Raw genomic sequence first — 25,198 nt, forward strand, 5'->3', positions numbered from 1 at the left:
CAACATCATTGCGTATGTATGGTGCGTACCCCAACATCGCGTATGTACGCACCCCACAACAACATCGTCGCGTATGTACGGTGCGTACCCCAACATCGCGTATGTACGCACCCCACAACAACATCATCACGTATGTACGCACCTCACAACAACATCATCGCGTATGTACGATGCGTACCCCAACATCGCGTATGTACACACCCCACAACAACATCATCACGTATGTATGCAACTCACAACAACATCATCGCGTATGTACGGTGCGTACCCCAACATCGCGTATGTACGCACCCCACAATAACATCCTCACATATGTACGCACCTCACAACAACATCATCGCGTATGTACAGTGCGTACCCCAACATCGCGTATGTACGCACCTCACAACAACATCGCGTATGTACGCACCATACACAGGCAATGTAAAACAGCACAAGAAGGGTCTATTCGACTCACAGAACACCACAAAACACGTCTACAGTGCACAAAACATGGAAATGACTTACCTGGCCCCATCCAAATAGGAATACAGAGGGGCAAACTCACAACCACCTCTTATAACACACCCACCAAAAATTCAAACTGAGGCCCACCCACAAAAGGACCAATAAAAAGGGCCCACACACACACACCATGAGCCTTTGCAACAGACTCACTGCAGCTAGAGAGCACACACCAACAGCTGCACCCATCCACCTTAACATATACACCTTCACACAACCTCCTTCACACATACCCCCTCTTCACATTCAGACCCACAACTTCACATTCACACCACACACCCAGAACCATCCACACCCTCACCCCACACCATGCCCACAGACAAGAATCCAAAGTTCACAAGGGAGGAGCTGGAGATCCTTGTCAATGAAGTCATCAGAGTCAAGCCACAGCTGTTTGGAACATTGGTCAGACAGACCAGCATAGCCAAAAAATCACGCCTGTGGCAGAGGATTGTCGATAGGGTGAATGCTGTTGCACCCATCAGAAGGACCAGGACTGAATGCCAAGCCAGGTGGTACGATCTGCGGAGGGCGGTCAAGCGAAAAATGAATGACGACTACGCCCAGAGCAACATCACTGGAGGGGGTGGGCCCCGCACACCAGTACATTTCCATCCCTGGGAGGAGAAGGTGATGGCCCTGCTTCTGCCGGTGGGAGTACATGGACTTCAAGGACTTCCAGAACCTGGTGAGTACACAAACAACTTACGTAACATGGGGGTAATGGCATCCACACCCCAACTACATAAAATGCATGCAACTACCCCCAAGCCCTCACCGGACACAACCACAGTCAAAAGCAACTCTAATGCCAATAACATGTGTATGCCCCATTGAAATAGCAAGGCCATGCTATGTCCCATGCTACACGAAGCACCAACCCAAGAATGGATGTCCCGTATGCTGGGAGGGTGGGTGTCACAAAACGCATTGTTGAACTCCAAATCAGACACAATTGCCCTCATCCCATATGGCCCAGGTACATATCCATGCACCATGTGCAATGCACAGGGATTGGGAAAGTACTGACAAGATAGCTGACACTTGTTGCAATCCTCATGAGGAATAGCAGGAGGACAACGATGACACAAGCAGACAACAGGCGCAAAAACCTTGGAATGACAGACACACAAGAAGTCACCTAAAACAAATATCGCCGCACACACGGTCAGTTACGAAACATGAACAATGTTGGACACATGCACATTTCAAAGAAAGTCTCTCCGCAAAACTGTGTGGCATGACCTCATCACTCGAGTGACACATCAGTACACACATCAAAGTCACTTTGCATTCAGTCAGCTGGACACACACATTGCAACACATGCCACTCAATGCTACAAGCTTGCACACTCATACCCAGTGACTCACCATTATGAGAAGAAGTTGCGTATGAGCTGACTCCGGATATCATCCTCCTCTTCCTCATCACTTGCCTCGTGACCAAGCCCTGGATCCTCCACGGGTGGGTGTTGCTCCTCATCAGGATCAAGGATGAGTGGCACTGCCTTCTCAACGGCCATGTTGTACAGCATGCAGCACACAATGAAGATTTTGCACACCTTCTCCGGTGCATATGGGAGGCACCCGCTTGTCTTGTCAAGGCACCGGAATCGGCTCTTCAGGAGGCCAAACGTCCTCTCAATCACTCGCCTGGTCTGCCTGTGTGCATTCTTGTACCTGTGATCTGCAGCTGTTCTTGGGTTGCGGAGAGGTGTCATTAGCCATGGCATGTTGGGATATCCAGAGTCCCCTACATGGATACATCATGTACATAAGTGGGTCAGGAGATGCCGTAAGAGCCAAAGATAACGCAACACACAGGACCAACAGAGTATACCCACCAACAAGACATGCTCATTCGTTGTGCAGTCGCAGCATCATTTGTGGCACCCTGCTACGCCTCATGATGTAGGCATCGCGTGCTGATCCTGGAAAACGTGCACAGACATGGGAAATCAGCATGTTAGCAACACACACCACAAGGGCATTTATTGAGTGGTAGTGTTTATGGTTGCGATAGGCTTGCTCCTGTGCCTGTGGTGGTACCAAAGCCACATGTGTCCCATAAATGGACCCAATGACATAGGGCATCCCTCCCAGGGCATAGAAATCACCCTTGACATCTGTCAATTCCTCAGGAGTAGGAAATTTGATGAATTCATCAAGGTGCTCCAACATGGCTGCCAAAAAATCACGCAGGACACGGATGAACATTGTCTGTGACATCCCACCAACATCAGCTATGGTCAATTGAAACGTACCTGTGGCAAAAAAATGTAGGGCTGCCATCACCTTCATCTTTGGGGTCAGCGAGGTAGGATACCTGTGTTGTGGTTGGAGGTGTGGTGCCAGCCTGTCGGTCAAGTCCTCAATCAACTGTTGAGTGAATCTGTAACGTCGGATGCAGGCACGTTCCCTCATGGCAGCCAAGTCTGGCATTGTTCTTGGGACAGGCGGTGCCCTGCAAGACATTGTTAGGAATCATGAAGATTGAGAGTCTGCCAACATCAATGTCAGTGAACATAGCACATGCTAAACTGCTACTACACATCAGGTAACTATGGAGTCTGGTGTGTGCAATACATCCAGGACACATATGCCACCTTGCTGGCACTCCTACGAAAAGCCATATACACCTGTTGATTGTCAAGTCTACATGACAGGCCCTGAAATGAGCTGGGGGCAAGTCTGAGTGAACAGCCAGAGATATCACCGGAGTGACACACATCCACATAGCTACATTGGAAGGATGTCATCTCATCCAGACAGTTGACTGCAAGGCACACGCACAGGTCAAATGGAATGTCAAATGTACATATGACACACATTGCGATGAAGGGGTACACGTGACAACAAATAAACACAGCCATTCAGATGACGCAGACATGTATGCCTGGGAAAATATGATGTCCAATTCACACAGACCCTACAGCCGTGGGAATCCACATGTGGCATGGTGTGCGTAGATGTGTGCTATGCCCATCTCCACACAGAACCATGTTGGATGCACCAACAGCAGATGCAGTTGACGGAACACTAACAGCAAGCTCATGGGAACACATGAGACACACCTGACATAGTCACATAGGGGCACGCTGATCGTGACATGTCAGTTGATAGAGTGTCCCTGTCCCTGGCATCAGGAGACAGGTGTGGGTGGTGATGACTGTGCCATCCCACTGCTGCTGTGCATGACACAGTTGGACTACAGACACACATGTGGCAAGTGTCAAGGTGATGTGTGCCACATAGTGCCCCATCACACATGACATGTGTATACAGGTCATCACACATCAATTGTGCAACTAGATGAGATGACCTGTGCAATATCACTGGCTGCCACACCTAGGGCCTGCACATGAAAGTATGCAATGACAAGTACTTGATGGACATCCTTGTGCGACTCGTAGCCCTCCATTCCTGGCGTGTGTATGCCTTGTATCACCATTGTAACCGTGTGAAATGCACCGTACCCACGCATTCATTGCGTGTGTACGCCCCGTATCACTATCGTACTTGTGCCGTACCTGTACATGTGAAACGCACCGTACCCCCGCATTCATTGCGTGTGTACGCCCCGTATCACTATCGTACTGGTGCCGTACCTGTATGTGTGAAACGCACCGTACCCCCGCATTAATTGCGTGTGTACGCCCCGTATCACTATCGTACTGGTGCCGTACCTGTACGTGTGAAACGCACCATACCCCCGCATTCATTGCATGTGTACGCCCTGTATCACTATCATACTGGTGCCCTACCTGTACGTGTGAAACGCACCGTACCCCCGCATTCATTGCGTGTGTACACCCCATATCACTATCGTACTAGTGCCGTACCTGTATGTGTGAAACGCACCGTACCCCCGCATTCATTGCGTGTGTACGCCCCGTATCACCATTGTACTGGTGCCGTAGGGGTACATGTGCAACGCACCGTACACGTCCACTTCCGTTGTTGCGGTATGCAGGGGTTGCTGGCCACGCCCCCCCAAGTGACCAGACCCTAGTGGTAATGTATGGGCTCCATATTATAGGTTTGGCTTTGGGTATGGGGTATGTTTCCTGCCCCTCACCCCCACCCTGGCCCCTGGGTGTTGTTCTCACCTTCTGCGGCGTGTGCGTCGGTTTTGGTGCACCAGGTCGTAGGCTAAGAGGACCGGGATGACACGTACGATGGGGTTCATGCGTATACGTCACGTACCGGGGCTCCGTTTGTAGGACTCTGCTTTTACGGCTGTTTTTGGCTCCCGTAAAAAAAGAGACGTACGGAGTGCCGTAGGGACGAATCGTATTTGTTTGACCGCTGCTTAAAGATGTCCGGATGTCGCATACAGGCTGTTCCGGATCCTATTCGTGTTTTTTTTTTACCCGTACGGTCTTTTGTACGATTCGTACGGAAATAGGCTTTCTGTACGAATCGTACTTCCTAGGTTGTACGTAAAGTTTACCGGGTACGAGTCGTATGGAGAAAACGCTCCGTACAACGATTCGTACAGCCTTTTTCCAAGATTGAAATCGGCCCCCTAGTCTCACCATGGCCACAGCTCTGGATAGCAACTGGCATGCTGTTCCTACTCTTCTGGATAGGTTTAGTGACTGTCTTTTTCTTGCTTGTGAATAGACATTATCTCCCAGAACGCTCCGCAGTATCACATGTGAACTTGGTACTGAAACCTCATACATCATCTCATTATGAACAGAGAGGCCTGCCCTATGTGAACATTACAGCAGTTCCAGTTCCCAGCGTGATAGTTTACGACAGAGTTTCATATGATGTATTTGTCCCCACTAAACTTTTGACAATACTGCATGTATTTACATTTCTTTAAATGATATCATCACCTCTAGTATACACTCTGACCATTGGGATTTTGAAATTGTAAATAGTGTGCTGTCGGATTTAGAAAAATCTGCTGCATTCTCGAAAAGTGAAATGTTTGATGATATATCTGATTTTGACACCATGTATTGTTACCAACACTATTGTCATCATTTTCTGCATAAAACAAGTGCACCACAAAATGTTTACTCATACCACGAATGGGAACAAAGCCCTACATTACCGAAAGGTAGTTCAAATACTTTTGCACAGAAGTTTGCTTATTTTTCTGGGTTCAATACATCTGATTCACGCTCATATTATTATAAATATGCTTACTAATATGAACAGATATACTCTGCGACCTTTATTGCCCAACTGTCTGAACTGGGTTTCGACTAATGGAAAGACACTATAGACATGAAATCTGTCTGGGGTATTAAGGAATGACAGGTTCAGGGAAAAGAGGCACTTTTTAGAGCATGCCTATACCACAACAAATTATCTTCCTGAACGATACTGTGCAACAGACTTACTGTCTTGTGTTAGCTAAGATTAAGGACTTAAACACACCTTTACACCCTCACTTTCACACTTTGAGGGATGGCAAAACTATACAGAAAATGGTGAAGGTACTTTAGATGACATCATGCATGACGTTTCACACAATTCTTCAAACCCCAATTGGAGGGGATGGGTAGTTTGGTCTATAGACACAAATAGATGCCAGTCAAGATTCAAGGGTACCACCGAAGGGTTTATTATCCATAGGCCTAACTTGCCCTATGTACAAATAGAACATCCAGTGGTGGTAACATCATACAGTGTTGGGAAGTTATGCCTAGATTGGCTGAGAACCTCAACACTGTCACAGGTGAAACAGCATTTGTCCTTACTCTTAGAACCTTGAAAACAAGGAGAGGGGCTCCCCTGCTCAAAGGGGACAGAGCACCAATAGACTCAAAAGTCAAAAAATAATTCTCCCTTAATAGATACTTCAAAGTGTGCAAACACAAAGAGATATCCGCATCAGTCATATAGAGTCACCCACATCTCATCAAGGTAATACACCACTCAGGATGTTAAGGCACTTATACAAATATTTAATAAAAATGCCACAATAATTTGATAAAAACACATTCAATATACTTTAAAAGACATAATATATTGCAATTTTTCAAACTGTCAAGACCCCAACAACTCCCTGGAAAGGAATATGATGAGACATTCAAATTTGTCTTATAAGTGTTAATTTGTAATAATAGGCAGCACACCACAAAGGAATTAAATCTCCGTCCTTGTATATTTACTACACAAAGGTCCTGTGGCTTTCTCCAAAAACTAGCCTCATTTATTATGCATAAGGATTCTTACAATCACAGCAGGATTACCATCTTATGTATATCTGTGTATAAAATTCATCACTATCGTCATCCTCGGCGGAAATGACAAAGCAAGGTTGAACTTCTAAGGGTTCCTTTTGGGTATATAAGAACCATATAAGAACCATATCTTTTCTGGGGAAGACAGAGGACAAAAATGTTCATGCTGACACACAAACCGAGACGCTGAGGTTCCTGCTCCCAGATACTCAAGCATGCAGTGATCTGACATCCATTGCGGGGTGTCCATTCGAGACCGAGATGGGGGTCCTTTATTCTCTCACACCAGGTAATGGGGTTGGTTCTTTCCTAGGGGGATTCTTGGCTATATACCTACATACATTCAAGGTACATATAGGTACATCTAGTTAGAGTTAGCATGGTAGGAGTATATATTTTTACTGTCATGTATCTATCTAAATATCTGCATATATCTATTGTTTTAGTACTATTGTTCAAGTCTACCATTCATTTACTCTCTTGGTACTTATAATCGTTTTTATCTGTTTCTTTCTCATGGTTGTTGCAGCACACATATTTTACACTAGAATGTCGCTGGCTCAATAAATGCTTATTGAAATTGTCCCCATCATTTATTCTGTGTATCTCTCTGAGACAAAGTGAGCACGATTGACTGAGTGAAAAGTACGGTACTGTTTCCACGATCCCTGAGCTGCCAGGCTTGTCACGTTCGATAGTTGCCTGAAACTATTTTCTCCTTGGAAAGAAGAGTTCATAGTGACACTGTGAGCTAGCTGGTAACAGGCGAACATACCCGGTGGGGGTGTCTGGAATCAGTCTGGACACCGATCCAACAGTTTATGTTGTCTAAAATTGCAGATCCTATATAGATTTATAGAAACTACACGACAAAGCCTGTGCTGCTTGCATCATTCGAACTTTTTAAGACTAAGCAGGAAATAACGTTGCAATATTTTTTTAGTCTTTTCTAATGTGAGATAGGGAATTACAATTTTGATCTCATTTTAGCATACATAGGAAAAAGCCTAAAATGCCTGCACAGTGAAAGTGCTTTTGTCTTTTATTTCACTGTCAGGGCACAGTAACCCAAATCTGTAGTTTGCTCTCTTTCTATGTGTATGCACATTTGAGCTGACAGAGAAATAGACCTTCCCTACATCGCATAGGCACTTTTCCCTACCATGTGTAGCAGCAATGCCTATAACCTGCAGCCCAGGCAGAGCACCGTGGTGGGCAGATATATATTTCTGTCATCTATATGGGAAGTATAGATACATCCTGCAGACCACATATACCATGTATCTGTCCATGTCATAAGTGCACAAATTACAGTAGACTAAGAGGGAAGTAAAAGATACCAAATGCGGCCATTGTTCTGCACATGTTTTAGAGAGGAAATACAGGCGCTTTGCTATTATTCAGGAATGGAAAATTGCATAGAGTGCTAGAGGCAGCATCTGGGGTGGTCATGCAGAAAAATGTGGATTTGATACATGTAAGCTACTAGACATATGGCTGCTTAGTAATTAGACTGGGTGCATTATTTGTTTTGCAAATCATTCTCGTGCCAAGAGACCACTCTGTGGTCTAAGTGTGCTTTATAAAAGCCAAAATAGAACATCTATTTTCAAATGAACTGAGATGTTCCTGCCTGTCCTGAAGAAATAATAAGACTTGCTTTGTAGAGCTAAGTTGAAGCCTTTTTTTAAAAAAGTTGTATATATAGTGCGAACTAGACCAGAAGATATCAGGTATCAGAGCGCTTTACATGAGCACCAGTTTCCTCACAAATGGACACATTCATTTTTTGTTAGGCACGGGGAGATTCAGTGATTTGCCCACAATCAGAGGATTTTGAGCGTGGTTGCCTAGACTCGAACCCGGTTCCGCAGCTTTGAGGTCGGCTGCTCTAGAGTAAGTCTACATCCTCTCCTCAATCCTTGAAAGCAGCTCAGTTGAAGTTTCAGGTCACAGATACATTGCCATCCAACACTCACTAGTCAAGGTTCTCTGGTTGTCCACCCCTGACTGTCTGCAAAGGACTGACTGGTTGCATGCCTGTGCACTCGGTGGAGTTGGTTTTGCCCCAAGTTAAAGAGGTTTTTGTTCCCACAATTAGCAGGGTGGTTTCTGTGGTTATTGATAATTGCCCTCCTCATGCCGGTTACTCTTCTGCTGACTCCAGGTGTTAGACACAACTTTTTGTTTGACTGACTACACTGCCTGGGGGCTTGCTTCCATGGTCTCAGGGAGCCATGAAGGCAGCACCACAGCACCAAATGGAATTCTATTAAGGTTCCTTAAGGTGAATGCAATGGGAACAACATTTTGTCAAAAGTAGTCAAAAGGTGACGTAGCTTCCGCTTCCCCTGGCTGTTGGGTGAATCGATCTGCTATGGACATATTATTGAGTTCCAGGTTTAATTTAGTTCTTTGATCAATTGTTCACCCTTCACTTTTTTCCCTTTTTCCCTTTTTCCCATTTTCAAGGATGGCTTGATGTATCTTTCACTGATGGTGAGGCCCTTTTAATATACTACACTACTTGCTTTTGCTGTATGCTTTTTAATTGTCATTGATGTTTTATTATGTTTGTTTTGTATTTTATAGTCTGACTGCAGGCAATACACTTTTTGGTGGTGAGCAATGGTTGCATTTTTGTAGTGAGCAGTTGGACATTCTTTGCGGGCACAAGAGGCAGTGAATACTCATAGTATCTCGATGTCCTACAGCATCACGTGCATTTATTGAACGCACATTCATCCAGAAAGTTGTCTTGGCTTTGATTGGCAAAGAATTCTTTTTATCCAAATCAATTGGTCCTCTTTATCAACCCCGCCCACAGATCACTACAGCAGACGCATTGGCCCGCTTGGCCACATTCTACAGCAGGCAGGTTTGAATGAGAATATGCCGGTGCATTGCAGTATTTGTACTAGATGAACAAAAAAAGTTGCCTATATTGTATGTGTCCATGTGCCATGCTGACAGGCATCGCTTCCTCACTACAAGTTAGCAGAATGAAAAAGGCATGGAATGAAAGGAGTATATTTAAAATTAATTTTCAGCCTGGATTTTCTTTAGTGTAAAAATATGTTATGGATACTACTCCATTTCTTTCACTACGGTATTACATCAATTGCTTTGGAATTCACATTTCCCTCTTCATCATAATGCCTACATATCCCTTCCATGCTGAGGGCATGGTCAGGGGCATTCAGACGCAGGCTTCCGTTCATGCACTATTCTGTTTTCCCGCCCTTTCCGATGCATGTTCAATATGTTCCAAATAGCTTAGCTGTATACTTAAGGAAGCTATTCTCCCAGCTCATAAATAATGACTGCGGAAATATTTCTCACCCATTCTCAAGACATCTAAATCAAATTTTCCAAGTAATAAATAGAGTTTATCTCATTGTGGGTTGTGGTTCATAGCGCAACAATCTCACATTCAGAATCGAATCACAGTTACCCTTTAAAACCAGAAGCGTTCATTACAGTGCGAGGTATTATATGAAAACTGGGCACAAAATGAACGCTTTGTATCATAAAGCCTTATTGAGTCTTCGGCATTGCTAATTCAAAAATAATAGAAGTAGGGAATATCACATTTATCTAATTTATAAAGATGCGAACAATCCCAGTACTATATTGCAAGAAAACTTTATTAGCAGTGAAATAATTCACTGAGCAATGCAGAGTTCTGTAAGAGCAAGGAACAGATATGAAACGCTCCTGACGTTTAAATCCAGATTAGTTTACTGTGAAGCCTACTCCCTATTTGAATGATTTCTGTAGAATAATGGAGCAAAAGAAAAACGACTTGGTCTCCACTCCAAAATTACAGGATAAGGGTCCCAAAGGGCATAGGCAAGACAATGAGAATGCAGGCAGCATCAGGACTTTGAGAGGTGCAGAAAAATATTTGTCGTAAATACAGGAAAAATCCAGAGGCGTACAACATAACCACCCCCAGCTGAGTGGAAATTGTCAGGTACAGGGATAGATCAGTTCCCAACACCCCTACTGCAAACAGGATCACTGCACGTCAGATCTTAGAGGGAGAGAGCATCATAGTGGTAACAAATGTAGGGGAACTTTGTTATCAGGGGGAGCCTAATATCTAAGAATTATTGCCTGTGGGGGAGAAGTGCAGAAATTTCCTTAGAATCTATCCTCCTAGGCTTTGAAGCAGAAATAAAGAAAAGGTTTGAGACCTCATAAGCTAATCAAAATAATGAAAAAAAAGAACAACATATAGATACTTCAAGTAGAAGTAGGATAACAGAGGCCAGCTCCCACCTTTCCTCCCTCCTTCCACGTTCAGACATGTGGGAATTACTCCTCCATTAGGGAGGGCAACTGTTCATTGGACAGGATGGCTAAGCATCAATCCGCCACAGATAATAATGTGCTTTAGAAACAAAAAGTTATCTTCGATGAGCCCAGTGGTTTAGAAGGGGAGGGGGTTGTTGGACTGGCTGGAGCTGCAGGAATTCCATCTACCCACACATTCAATTCCATTATCCCCTCACCCCTAGGCTTGTCCTTGCATGGCTGATGTATCAAATGTACCGTGTCTGTTACCCAATTCTATTGAGTCACTTTCCCAATAAACAATAAGGTTCTCCACTGGTTACACAATAGCGCCCACTTCCCTTACTCTGAAGCGTCTGATATTCTGAATGGTCCGAAGGGTAAGTTGAGTTGGTCTCCTGGTAAAAAGCTTTTTGGGTGATTGTGCATTTTTGGTGTCCTGTTATCTTGAAGCAGTTACTGGCCAATTGCCATCTCTCCAGAGGATTATCTTCTGGTATTTCTCTGCCTCCTTTGGGTTACTTTTACCGCCATCTCAACCCAAGACCTGTGCGCCAGATTTATTTACCGAGACCCTTGATCCCTAGAAGTACTAGAGCCAATCCCCATTTGATTCCTTCCACCTCTGCCCTTACTGAAGTCGATTGACTGAATGAATCCCACAGGCTTGGAGCCATCATGCCTTCCTTGGCTCATGGAGATGGCACTGTAAAATTGGGGTCCCCAAGATTAGTTCCTTCCATTTTCTCACCACATTTCCTTATGCCACAACTGAAGGCAGCGTCTAATCATGGTTTTGAAAACTAAAGCTACCAACTTGCGATCACCTGTCTACTTTGACCAGTTTTTGTTGACGAAAAGGGTCAATCTATGTTTACTGTTCACTAGTCACTGGTATCAGCTGGGTTCTCTTCTTTTTATGATATCTTGTGCTCGAAAACCATCTCTACTGTTAGCTGAAACATTGCTGGTATTAAGTCAAAGCTTGAAAATCCTGTATGGAGCCACTTTATTGACAGCCATTCCCTCTGCCTTTTCCAGGAACCATGGACAATTAATTGTGTGTTTAAGTGTGGTTTTGAAAGCTTTATTGTTCCCACAATCAGGTCCCCAGCTGGGCGTTCAACGGGTGGGCTGCTTGGCTGTGTGAATACTATGTGTTCCTGTTCTGTAGAAGAACTTTAAGCAGGATTGCCAGACAACAACAAAATATATATCTCCTTCCCTAAGGCCATTCCCCTAACGTTAATTAATATTTACAATTGGAGCGTGGGGATTTGTCAGGAATCACCTTTCCTAAACCTGTCGAAGGAGATCTTGGCCCACCATTCAGTATCTCATCATCTTATCATGGCAGACAATTTAAAGCTCACCTACAAACCCAATGGCATCACACAGGAGTTGTGCCATGAGGAGGACATTGTATGTGGAATTCCTGAATCAACTTCTCCAGTTAATAGAAAGGTCTCAAGAGTGGCCCTTCAAGTTGTAGACCTTGGCTTGTGAGCCTGCAATGGTCGTTCAATCTCATATGCCATTCCAACCCACATTTAAAAGAGGGCTGCACATAATCCCTATTAATTACATTCTCATAGATGTTAAATTGTTGAGACTGATGATAGACATGGAAGTTTCTGAGAGGGATCATAACCCCCAGTTTTACCTATGAAGGAGCTGGTCCCACATGTTCCACCTCCTTCTTCTCACAAGTATGACCAATAATTCGAGGTTATGAACAACTGCCGAAATGTAATGTGGGAGGCGATGTGTTCTTCCCCAAGGCACTTTTAGATATGAACAATCACTGTCTTGTATATGGAGGACATACTTGCTAGCTGGGGAGAAAAGAAATATTTGTAGCTGAGCACACCAGGTTATTCAAAGGGCTTAAATACTTCTTTTTTAAGGAATCCACAAGGTCACTGGCGAAGGGCCCTGCAAATGGATGGTTTACACAGCATTGTTGAGAGGAAAAGAGAAATCTTCTCAGAGGAATCAAAAAGGAGGTAGCCTGGAGCTAAAGATATACAGAGGGGTAGTAAGGTGAGGTAAAGCCACTGGGAGCTCAATCCGTGGAATGATTTATTAGTTGCTGCCACCATTAATGCCTTGAAGACATTTTGGCAAATAGTAAGTACAAGTGGCAGGAAATTAGGGTAGTCAGCTGAGTGATCCATTTTGCCATGCCAGTGGGCTGCCCATTTCGGGAACCTTTACTCCTGTGCTCATTAAATCAATTTGCCCAAGACTAGCCTGAAAGGAGCTACCACACCTAAACCACACTCTATGCCGCTTCCCTTTACCCTAGTCGAAACCACCCATGCAGTTGCCTAATTCAAGCAAGGGAAGGCCACTGGGTTAGAAAAGATCCCAGCAGATTTTTTTTTAAATCAGATCTCCATACATGGGACATTATATATATCAACACCATTACAAATGCAAATGCAGCAGTGGCAGTAATGCCTAGTACTTGGAACGGGGTAGAGATTGTCCCAATTTTCAAGAAGGGAAGTCAAAGCATCTCCTCACATTATCAGCCAATCAGCTTCTTGGACAATCTCCAAAATGTCTTCTGCAAACAAGTCTTCGCAGACTTTTAGACTGAATTAACAACAAAAATATCCTATCCAACTTACAGTCAGAATTTAGATCTAAGACAACTCAATCGAGCAGACCTTCAGCATTCTTTTGATTAAGTGGAAGACTGTAGATACTGGAGGGGAAAAACTTTGTGCAGCATTAATTGATCTTTGTGCTGCCTTCGACCTGGTGCTTAGGAGGAAGGTATGGGAAACCTTATGTGGGATGGGGGATGCCCTGTCATTTGTTAAACATTATTATGCACCTTAATAAAGGAAACTTTGCCAGGGTTCGATGTGGCACAAAAGGAGAATTAACACAGTTGATTGTGTCCTGGCCCCCACTCATTTTCTCCTTTATATTAAGAACTGTGTAAAGTTCTTGATTAAATGCCTTAATTATTCTCCTACTCTAGCAGGACAGAAAGTCCTGCAAGTAGTGGCACTTTTGCTTTGCTGATGTTACCATTCTCTTGGCCAAAACCAAGGAGGGACTCCAAAATCTTGTGGCTCAATTCAGCTAGCCCTGTCTTGAATGTGATCTTGAAAAGAATGTCTCTAAAACAAAACAGATAACATATTCTAGGAAGAAAAGAGAAAAGGGTACTTTGAATTTGTGTGAGGAAGTATTGGAAAGGGTCAGTGAATTTGATTACTTGGGAACTTACTCCCAACAGAATTAAAATGTAAGACAAATCTATTTTAATTCAGAAAGAATCTAGAATCTTGGCTCTTCAGTAAATAATTTTGGCATCTTCCAGAGCCTTTCTTGCTGTACGTATCCGCTTAGCACCTAGATACCCCGGGGGATTGTGGTGTTAGAAATCCTATTTTCATTTTATTCGATTGGCTGACTGTGGCTACTGGAATCCACAGATGTTCAAAAGCTAATACCTTTTAACCTATAGAGCAGGGGCAATTCTTAGGTTTGCTAAAATGGATGCATGGTTTCCGATCCTTCCCACAATGGAGATCCATAAATCCCAAGCTAGGGGTGCGGCACTATATGGAGCCTAATTCTGGGGACACTGTCACATGGGTCTATTGAATACCATCAGAAATAATTATATTAGAGCCCTTCCTCGTTTGGGGAGGGAAACGGTCCTGGTGCCATTAGTATTGGATCTCTAGCATAATTTTGTTTCTGAGCATGCCACCTGTTAGAAATGGGGGTCTCTAGTTGGCAGAGATAGGTACCTTTGTCCAAATAGGGACCCTTGCTTCTAGACAGGGAAGGAAGAAACACTTCTAAAATAACACCTGCTCACCCCCTTGGCAGCTTGCCATGAGCAGACAGGCTTATCTCAGAGGCAGTGTGTAAAGCATTTGTGAACAAATACAATAATACAGTGAAAAAACTACAAATGAACACCTCACCAGTAGAAAAATAAGTAACTTTTATCTAAAGAAAAACAAGACCAAACAACAAAAATCCACACTACAGTTATCAATATATCCTCAAAAATAGGTTATTCACTCAATACAGTTTCTAGCAACAAATAACTTCACATGGCGTTATTACGATGTCGTGACATATAAAAATACCAAAGTACGGTGCCGACCGCAAGGTGCCCGGCGTCAGGCACGGAGTCAGGCAGACCCACAAAGAACAGTACCTTGGAATTGAAGAAAGTAAAGACTGTGCACGGCGTTGGGGAGGTGATGCGTCATTGGCGCCGGGAATGTGAAGCCTTGGTTCCTTACTGCAGTGCAGGGGAGGTGAGACATCGGTTCCTTACTGTGTTGGTGAGGCAACATCATGATGGCGGTGAGGTGTTGGTTTCTTACGATGGTGCGATGTTCATGGATTCAGTAGTCATCTACATTGAGGATCGCCTCTGTGTTGGTGAAGTTGGGGCTGCTTCGCGAGTCGGAACGTTGCATTGTTGACGTCACAAGTGGTGTCCTTGGCTCTGGTACAGGCAGCGGCCTGGATGACAGCTTCGGAGTCGACATGGCACAGTGTCAGCGGTGCATGTAAGGCGGTGCGTTGTGCTCTTCACGAGCAGTGTTTGCGGCTTTGGTGCATGTTACAGCGTCGCTCGCCAGTGTCGGTGTTGCAATTTCCTTCTGTGGCAGCTGAAACAGTAGTTACAAATGCAGAGAGACAGAAGAAATTAAGTCTTTGTGTCCTTGAGACTTCAGAACAGGAGGCAGGCTCAATGTCAAGCCCTTGGAGATCTTTTCTTCAAGCAGGTGACAAAGCAAACAGCAAAGTCCTTTTCTCCTTTCCTTGGCAGCAAGTAGCCACTGCAGGCCAACCCCAGATAGCAAGCATTACAGAGGCAGTATTCCTCCTCAGCTTCTCCGGCTCGTCTCCTTAACAAAGGTTTCTCTTAATTTCCCAGAAGTGATCTAAAAGTTTGGGATCTGGACGCCTCTTTTTATTCACAAAAATCCTTTGTTCTCTGAAGGCAGAGAGTGTCTGTACCCAGCCAAAACCAGTTCTGTCTTCACTGGTGCAGCTGCCTGGCAGGAGGTGTAGTCAGCATTGTTGAAGTTACACCAGGCCCATTCAGGTGAAAGGAAATCTCCTCCCCCCACTCTAAATGCAGCCCAGGTCCATTCAGCCCAGCCCTGACTCTTCAGGCTCTCTGGAGCCACTGTCCCTCTCCAGGCCATGTCATCCAAAAGCCAGACATGCAATACACAAACCTAGGAGAGGCACAGTGGATGGTTAGGCAACAAAATACTTACTTTCTAAAAGTGGTATTTTCAAACACAGAATGTAAAAATCACCCTCACTAAAAGATGCATTTTAACATTCTGAGTTCAGGAATACTAAACTTTACTTTCCTACCTTGTTCCCAGGACCAGTTATGATTATAAGATGTTATAAACAAACTCCCCATTCTGTCCTATGGGAACAGGTAGCCTTGCAATAGTGAAAAGTGAATTTGGCAGTAGTTCACTATCAGGACATGCCACACACACTAGGGCATGTCCTATCTTTCACATACACTGCACCCTGACCACGGGGGTACCTTGGGCCTTCCTTAGGGGTGACTAATATGTAAAAAAGGGAAGGTTTAGGGACAGGCAAGAGGATACACTTGCCAAGTCAACATATCAGTACTAGACTGCCGACAGGCTCTGCAATGGCAGGCCAGAGTCACATTTTACAGGTTGCTTCTGTGGGTGGCACAATCTGTGCTGCAGCCCACTAGCAGCATTTGATTTACAGGCCCTGGGCACACACAGTGCACTGTACTAGGGTCTGACAAGTACATCAGATATGCCAATCATGGAATCACTAATCCGTAACAACAATTTACAAGGGGAGCACTTGTACTTTGGCACTGAACAGCAGTAGCAAAGTGCCCAAAACATCTAGACCAGCACAACAGAGTCCAACACACAGCAAAAACACAGTAGGCAAAGGCAAAAATGCAGGGGAGACAAACACCAATGGTGCCAGGTCTAACACCATCTTGAGACCATTGCTCTACTGGATGAAATCTTTTAGGTATCAAAGAATAATGTCCCTACAGAGAAGGCCTTATTGATGTTATTAATATATACCCTTTGAAAAATATTAAGTGGCTAGCCTATGTAAAATACATAGAATGAGCAAGGACTGGCCAGTTTTTGGGAAAAACCATTACCTATAAATGTTACAGGGGATGAGGTGGTTAAACAAATATTTGTGGAGAAAGTTGCTGCTCAAAGGGATACATCTAGTCATACAGGTCACCTCACTAGGTAATTTTTATTGCATAAATCTATGCCTAAGGCAGAGGAATCTGAATATTGTTGTTGACCTGTGTGTTCCCACTCATTGCTCTTACAGTTTAGGTAGGTCACCCTCCCAACTGCTCTCTATGCTTCATTGTGGGATGGGCCCACTTGCTGTTATGCATGCATGGTGTTGGATGAAACTGAGGAACACTTGCCATTTCGCTGTCCAAAAAATGCCAAACCCAGAACAAGTTAGATTGCACCCTTATGCCGACTTTTGTGTATAACAAATTGACTAAATGCTTGAGGTTTTCTAAATGCTTCAGAAAATGGTAGTATGCACTCCGTGTCTTTCAAACATACATGTAGTTTACAATTATTAATTGTTAAAGCGTGCACCCTGTCTTGCGTGCATTCCATCCATACGCATAAAATCTATATGAAGAGTAAATGGAGTCTCGTCAGGTTCCAAACGAGAGTGCACTGCCAAAAAAGAGTACCTCCAACGGACTTGATTCTCAAAATTTTTGTTCATTTAATCCATTTTATTGTTTTCCAGGTTTCAATACATGATCACTTGTTGCCCATGTATGAGGTAAATGTCATACTCCATATTTACCAAATGCCTATCCAGGCATTTCAAGCAACAACTGGGCATTCACCCCTCCTTGTAGCGTGACGTTAAATTAATGATTAAACCCACATTTCATGATTTTATCTCAATGTTTATTTTACTTTTTTTTATTGGTTATATGCAGTTGTAGGTCAGATCGCAGGCATTAAGTAAAACTTATGACGAAGTATAAGATGACTTGGAATGAGACAGACAGGTGATTTCTGTTATCTGTCTCATTACAGCTACCCCTGAGGAAGGGCACATGCTGCCTGAAATGCATTGGGTTTAATCATTAATTTAACATCATGCTACAAGGAGGGGTGCACCCCCAGTTGTTGTTTAAACGGCCTGGATAGGCATTCGGTGAATATGGAGTACGATATTGACCTCATATATGGGCAACAAGTGATCATGTATTGAAACCTGGAAACAACAAAATGGATTTAAATAAACAAAAATGCTGAGGTTTTGTAAAGGCATTCCCCCGTTTGTGATTGTGGTGGCTGTATCTAAATTCTTACATGGGGCACGGTCAATTAGGCAAAACCTTTTAGCTCAATCTTAAGAACATATGTGCCCTGACATTATTCATTTAGGCTTTTATTGGAACCTTTTAATACCCATGAATGGTGCCATTTTAAACTAGGTGTTTGATGATTTGTTATTAACTACTGATGAGTTTTATGCTTCAATGATGAAAATATGTGTTCAATCTATCAAATAAACTTTAAACTTTGAGATAACAGCTGTGCAACTGGCTGAGAATTATGGTAATGAATAAAATAATAGAGATTATAACTTGGAATATGAATGACTTTGTACTGGAAAGAAACAAAGATTATCATTCAAAGAATCTTAGGGTATCAATCATCATGCTTCAAGAAATGCACCAAGTACGAGTGGAACGCAAAACTATTTTTAATAAATGTAAATCGGTGCAGTAGGCCATTGTACTCATCAGGGGTGTATCTCAAAGGGAGGTAGCCTTTGTAATAAGAAAGAATCTCTGGGATAGGGATGATTGAATATAAAGCTGACAGCTTAGGAAGGTGGAGTGTCGCTACCCTAGGGGTCGGGCAGATGATAGTCACACTGCAGAGTTTTGTGGTCCAAATTGTAATGATCCTACATTCCTGTTTTTTTTGCCACACACTGGATTGTTGCTCCTTCTCCTTTACCTGATCAAAGGAGACTGTAATGCCCTACCAAAGAAAGATCTGGATGGATTCACTAAACTTAAATGTGTCACTACTCCTAAAAAAATGCAGCAAACTGAAGGATATGTTGCAAGACTTGACTTGACCTCTACCTCTTGACCACTAGACCTGTTTAAAAGAAACCTCAAGCTGTGGGCACCCTTGCTCATGAATGTTTTCAAATCCGTGGTGATTGGCCCCATCCAAACAATTTGGAAGGAGGCCATTGTGGTCCCAGTGTATAAGAAGGGCAACAGGAGTGACCCTGCCTGTTATGGGCCAATTTCATTAATCAACGCCACTGCTAAGGTATTTGGGAGGGTCGTCCTTGCACACCTTGAGACCCGGGCCAACAGCACAGGGATTATGTCTAGATTGCAATATGGTTTTAGAAAGGGAATGGGTACTACGGAACAGTGCCTCAATTTTTCTCTGATTATCGGCAAGTACTTAAAGGCCAGGAGGGGTTCTATCCACATGGCCTTCATGGACTTGTCCAGTGCCTTTGACACTGTTAATCGGGAGAAATTGTGGGAACTGATGGGTTAAATGGGAAGAAGCCTTCATCTCCCTTTTACATAGGCTTCATACTTCCATTTCGGTTGACATAGGATACAGCTCTTGGGGGGAAAAGACGGGCCCATTGTGTCCTCAGAAGGTGTTCGTCGGGGGTACATTTTGGTTCCATTTCTTTTTTTTATTGTATACAAATGGCTTGGAGGCATTGTTAATAGAGAAGGAATTCAATTTTCCCCAAATTGGAGGCAACCTCTTCACATTGTTATCTTATGCAGACGATACCGTGCTAATGGCCCTCACAGCAAATAGCCTCCAAAAATCACTGAATGCTTTACAGATTTTATAGCAGCATATGATCTAAAAGTAAATTTCATTAAATCATTTGTTATGGCGTGTGGCACAAAAGCAACCAAAACAAAATAAATCGCTGTGAGGGGTACGATTATTGGCAATCTGTCCAATTTTACATATTTAGGGAACATTTTTAATAACACTATGAATTGGGAGACCCTTATTACTGAAATGGGTCCAACATACCAGTCGGGTTGTGGAGGGGTTATTCAGCTTTGCCTGCAAGTTAGGACACAAGCCGGTGACATAATTGGTTACCCTCTGCAAAGCTAAATGCTTATCTGTAGCATCTTACAAGGCAGGAGTTTGGGGTTACCACAAAAACTGGCACTTGCAGTTCTTGGAAAATAAATTTATAAAAAGGCTATTGTTGACCACAAATAATGCCTCCACACTTTTTCGTCATCACTAGCTGGGGCTGGACTATCTTGACGATCAACTAGATATTGCCCCTTTGCTTCTTTGGGCAAAGATCTGGCTATCTGAGGACTTTTTGTTCTCAATGGAAGTCATTAAGGACTGTACCAACTTTGATAGCGCATTGTCGATCCTTTGGCTGCTTTGTGTAGTATAAATTTCATGAGTTAGGTCGGGGGCACTACTATGACAACCCTGCAAGTATCCACACAAATGCGTAAGCCATTATAAAAGAGGCACATTATTCTGGGGCATACACGCACCACTTACAACTGGTAGTGTCAGGCCCCCCATGTTTGTTCCCCGCAGAAAAGCAATTCTATTTAACTTTTACCACCAATGTTCAAGTATGATTCCTCTTGATTAGATTTCGTCTAAGCCCCTTGCACTTTTTGGTGGCATTTCCCAAACAATCAGGATGGTTGGATATATTACCTCCTTGTCCGTGTGAAATTTGGCAGCTCAGAGCACTTAGCACTTTGTGTTGTTCTGTCCCCTTTATAAAGAGCCAAGGGGAAAATGTTTAGACCCACTATTGAGGGAAATCCGACCATGTACCTATATTGACAGTGATGCTTTCTTGCATTGCTTGTCTACTTTACCTATTTGTACTGCAGTTTTTAATTACATTAAAATTGCAATATCCATAAGAAAGCGCTATGACTCAATATAAATGAGCAAAAAGTTTATAATTTGTAAATAATATTCATTCTCTTTTATGACATTTTATGGTTGACAATATAGACTGTTGCATTGGATACTTGGTGCTAGTGTTTACATATCCTATCAAATATGTCTAAATGCCATTTTTTGTCTTTTTTTTATACCAATTTTATTTATGCCTCTGTAACTACACGATATGAAAATGTTATTGCAGAAAGTAGGTGTTTGAAACGTTTATGGGCTCTCTGGAACCGAATAAAGTTATTTTGAATTGAATTGATGCAAGACTTGTAGGTATGTAAAGAATGGCACAAGAGGGTTGGCAGCCAGAAGGAATATACTTACTACAGCAAGGAATACAGCCATTATTCTAGGCTATATTATATCCTTCTCAGTCAATATTTGGATAAAGCATTAAAGAATGTAAGACACATTCCTGCTCACTGTTCAGACTCTTCCGCTGAAACCCTGGAACTCTGGAGTCTAGAGTCGCCAGTAGCCAAATTACAGCAAAGGTAGATTTTGAATAGAAAACTGCTATTGGACACAGATATAATAAAGAGCTCATCATAGATGAGTCAAGCGTGTTTTGGTCATAATATGGGCACACCATCTGCCACCATGTTGTGTGAGGCATATAAGGCTTATATTAGTGAAATGATTAGCAAGAGGGCACATAATTACAGCAGGATTGCTCAAGACAAAGAAAGAACCTTAGAGCATGAAATGAGAGCAAAATTTAAAGACATTCATAAATTCTAGTAATTCTACATGCAGTAGTCAAGCTGAGCCAAGATCCAAAGAATGTCCAGAATAATTTCAAAGTCAACCTGGAAGTAAATATGCAGGAACACTAATAGGTCAGCAGGATACACCATTTTGAAAACTAGAAGAATTCAGGGCTAATTCACAGCTGAAAAACAAAAATAGATATGACTCTGTACCTCATCAATTTACTTAGGTCTCTTCCAGCTCCCAACAGCAGGGACAACCTCCAGAGGCCCAGAAATGGAATAGGCACCTCCTGGCAGGTCAGGACTCTCAGCAATAGGACCATGGAGATTATTCATCAAGCATGTTCCCAGCAAGGTTCCAGTCTTTGTCCTTTCCTTGGCAGAAACAGCAACTGCATGCCAACCCTACACAGCACACAGCAAATGGGCAGTACTCTTCCTCACAGCTCTCCAGCTTGGCAAAGGTTCCTATTGAGTCCAGAAGTGATCTAAAGTGCTCTGTTGTAAGGTCTACTAATGATACCCCATTTTACCTTTGTACTCTTTGTGCACAGGTCTGTGAGCCCAGTCCAAACCAGTTCTCTCCTCACTGGTGCAGTATGACCACAGGGGGTGGAGAAATCATTCTGCAAGGGAGACAGGTTCTATTCAGGTGAAAGGAAAGCTTCTCCCACCACTCGAAATGCAACCAAGGTCTATTCACCTTAGCTCTGAGTCATCAAGGAAGAGCCAGGCACAACCCCCAACTCTCCAAGTGGCTATCTACAGTGAATGCACATCCCAAGCCCCTGTCACTCCAAAATCAGACAGTCAAACCACAAACAGGCAGAGGTACACAGAATAGTCTAACAAGAAAATGCCAATTTCTAAAAGTGGCATTTTCAAACATACAATTTAAAAGCCATCTTCACTAAAAGACGTGTAATGAGATTCTGAATCCAGAGAGCCTAAACTTAATTTCTCTATCTTGTCCCAATGGGAAGTTACACTTGAAAGATGTTGATGTTACAAAGTACTTCCCATTCTATCGTATGGGGCAGATAGCCTTTCAATAGTGAAAAATGAAATTGGAAGTATTTTGTTATCAGGACATGTCACACACACCAGTATATGTCCTACGATTCACTTACACTGCACCCTGCCGGGGGGGGGGCACATTGGTGCCTACCCTAGGGGTGCCTTACATGTAAGAAAAGGGAAGGTTAGGGCCTGGCAAGTGGGTGCACATGCTGGGTTAAAATGGTAGCCTTAAACTGCACACAGACACTGAAGTGGCAGGTCTGAGATACCTTTTCAGGGCTACTCATACAGGTGGCACAATCAGTACTGTAGGGCCACTAGTAGCATTTGATTTTCAGACCATGGCACACTCACTGCACTTAACTAGGGGCTTACCAGTAAATTGAATATGACAGTCATGGATAACCAATCATGGTAACAAGTTACACAGAGAGCATGTGTACTATAGTACTGATTAGCAGTGGTAAAGTGCCCAGAGTCCTGAAGCCAACAACAACAGGTCAGGAAAAAATAGGAGGAAGAAGCAAACATTTTGGGGATATCCCTGCAAAAAGGGCCAAGTCCAACACAGAGAGTAACAGGTATGTCTATGTCTGTGTAGTGACATTTGTAGAGCGCAGCTGCTACTCCAAGAAGTAAAGCCACATTTTCAGATTTTTACGGAACAAGGGCATAGACTTAATGCACCTGAGGGTCAGGGGCAGTTTGTTCTAGAGGGATAGGCCAAAGAAGGAAAGGGCCTTGCCCCCCCCCCAATCTGGCCATTTTAATACGTGGGGTAATGGCTAGGAAGAGATTAGAAGAACGGAGATTTCTCTGTGGGACGTAGAACGAGATCCTGTGTTTATGATAGCCAGAGTCTATCCCATATAAGGCTTTCTGAGTCACAAGAAGTGTCTTAAAGATGATGCTTTTCCTTACTGGAAGCCAGTGGAGACTCCTCAGAAGGGTAGACACATGAACATTACAGGGAGTTCAAAGATGGGGAAGGAGACTGGTGTGATCCACAGCCTTTCTGCAGTAGGTTAGAGATATTTTGACTCTGATGTAGTGAATCGTTAGTAGGGGAAATCACTATATAAGCAATCTTTCAGCCATCACATCAGCTGATGACATCCCAAAACAGGCAGGGCATCATTCATGTATTTGTTTATTTATTCCACATATGTCTATAGCGTGGCTCAATACAGCCTGATTTACAAGTAAAAGCAACATTGGAGAGCAGAAAATGCCCTTACAACGAAACTGAGGAAACACGTAACTAATAAGGGTGGGCGTAGTTCGCGAAGTAGCACTTCGCGAAGCTACGCAAAGTGAAGTTCGCACTACGCGAGCTACGCGTAGCACTTCGCGAACTGCGAAGTAACATGTTCGCACTGTGCAAGATGTTGTTTTCAATGATTGCACAGTGCGGACAAGCAACCGGCACTGTGCAATCATTGAAAATGGCATCTTGCACAGTGCGAGCTGTAGTTTTCTGCTGCTCGAGTAGATTTTTACTCGAGCTGCAGCTTTCTCAACGCGAACTGGTAGTTTCTCATCGCGAGCGGTCGCGAGCATACGCGACCCCTCGCAATGAGAAACCTTACCTTCTCGCGTTGGGAATCTCGCCGGGAGGTTTATTTTCCATGCTCGCGATCGCGAACAAGGAAAAAGTCTCGCCAGGATGTCATTTTGCTTGCTCGCGGTCGCGAGCAAGCAAAAAATGACCGCAGCACTACGCAACACTACGCTACGCGTGTTCGCACTGTGCTACGTGCAGTTCGCGAAGTGCGAAGTAGCGCGAACTTCGCAAACTACGCGAGCGTAGCGTAGTGCTTCGCCCAGGCCTAGTAACTAACACATAATGGCGGCGAAGGAGTCATCGAAAGTCTAGTAGAGTAGCAGAAAAGATGAGCAGGGCAAATAGGGCAGTTTGGACTCTCGTGGATGACTTGAGAGACATTTTATAAGAGCCATGAAAATGGGGAGCAGTTTGAGCGGTCTGATGAAGAGGAGGAATTAGAGACGAAAGAAACATCAAACAAAAGAAGATAGAACGTAAGCCAATGATTAAATTAAGGATAGAAGATGGTGGGACCGAGAGTAGCAAATAGTTGCAGCAAGTGGGAGAGATGAACATAAAGAGAAGAGGGAAAGGAGGACTTTGGGGAGATTAGACCAGTGGCTAAGAAATTTGAGAAATAGGTTGGAATGACAGCGTATCTTTATAAAAATTCACATTGAAATAATGGATCGGCTGATTAGTGATTAGTACATAACCTGGCACTCCACTTCTGCTGGAAGAGTGGGTTGACCACGTTCTTTCCCATTAACACGTGGATCTCTTCAGTGTGGCAGGCAGCTGTGGGCCACAACTCAAAGTGAGATTAGTGAAACGGTCATACGTGTTCATGAAATGGTCGGTGGAATTACG

The sequence above is a fragment of the Triturus cristatus genome, chromosome 9 (assembly GCF_964204655.1).
Source record: "Triturus cristatus chromosome 9, aTriCri1.1, whole genome shotgun sequence".
NCBI lineage: Eukaryota > Metazoa > Chordata > Amphibia > Caudata > Salamandridae > Triturus > Triturus cristatus.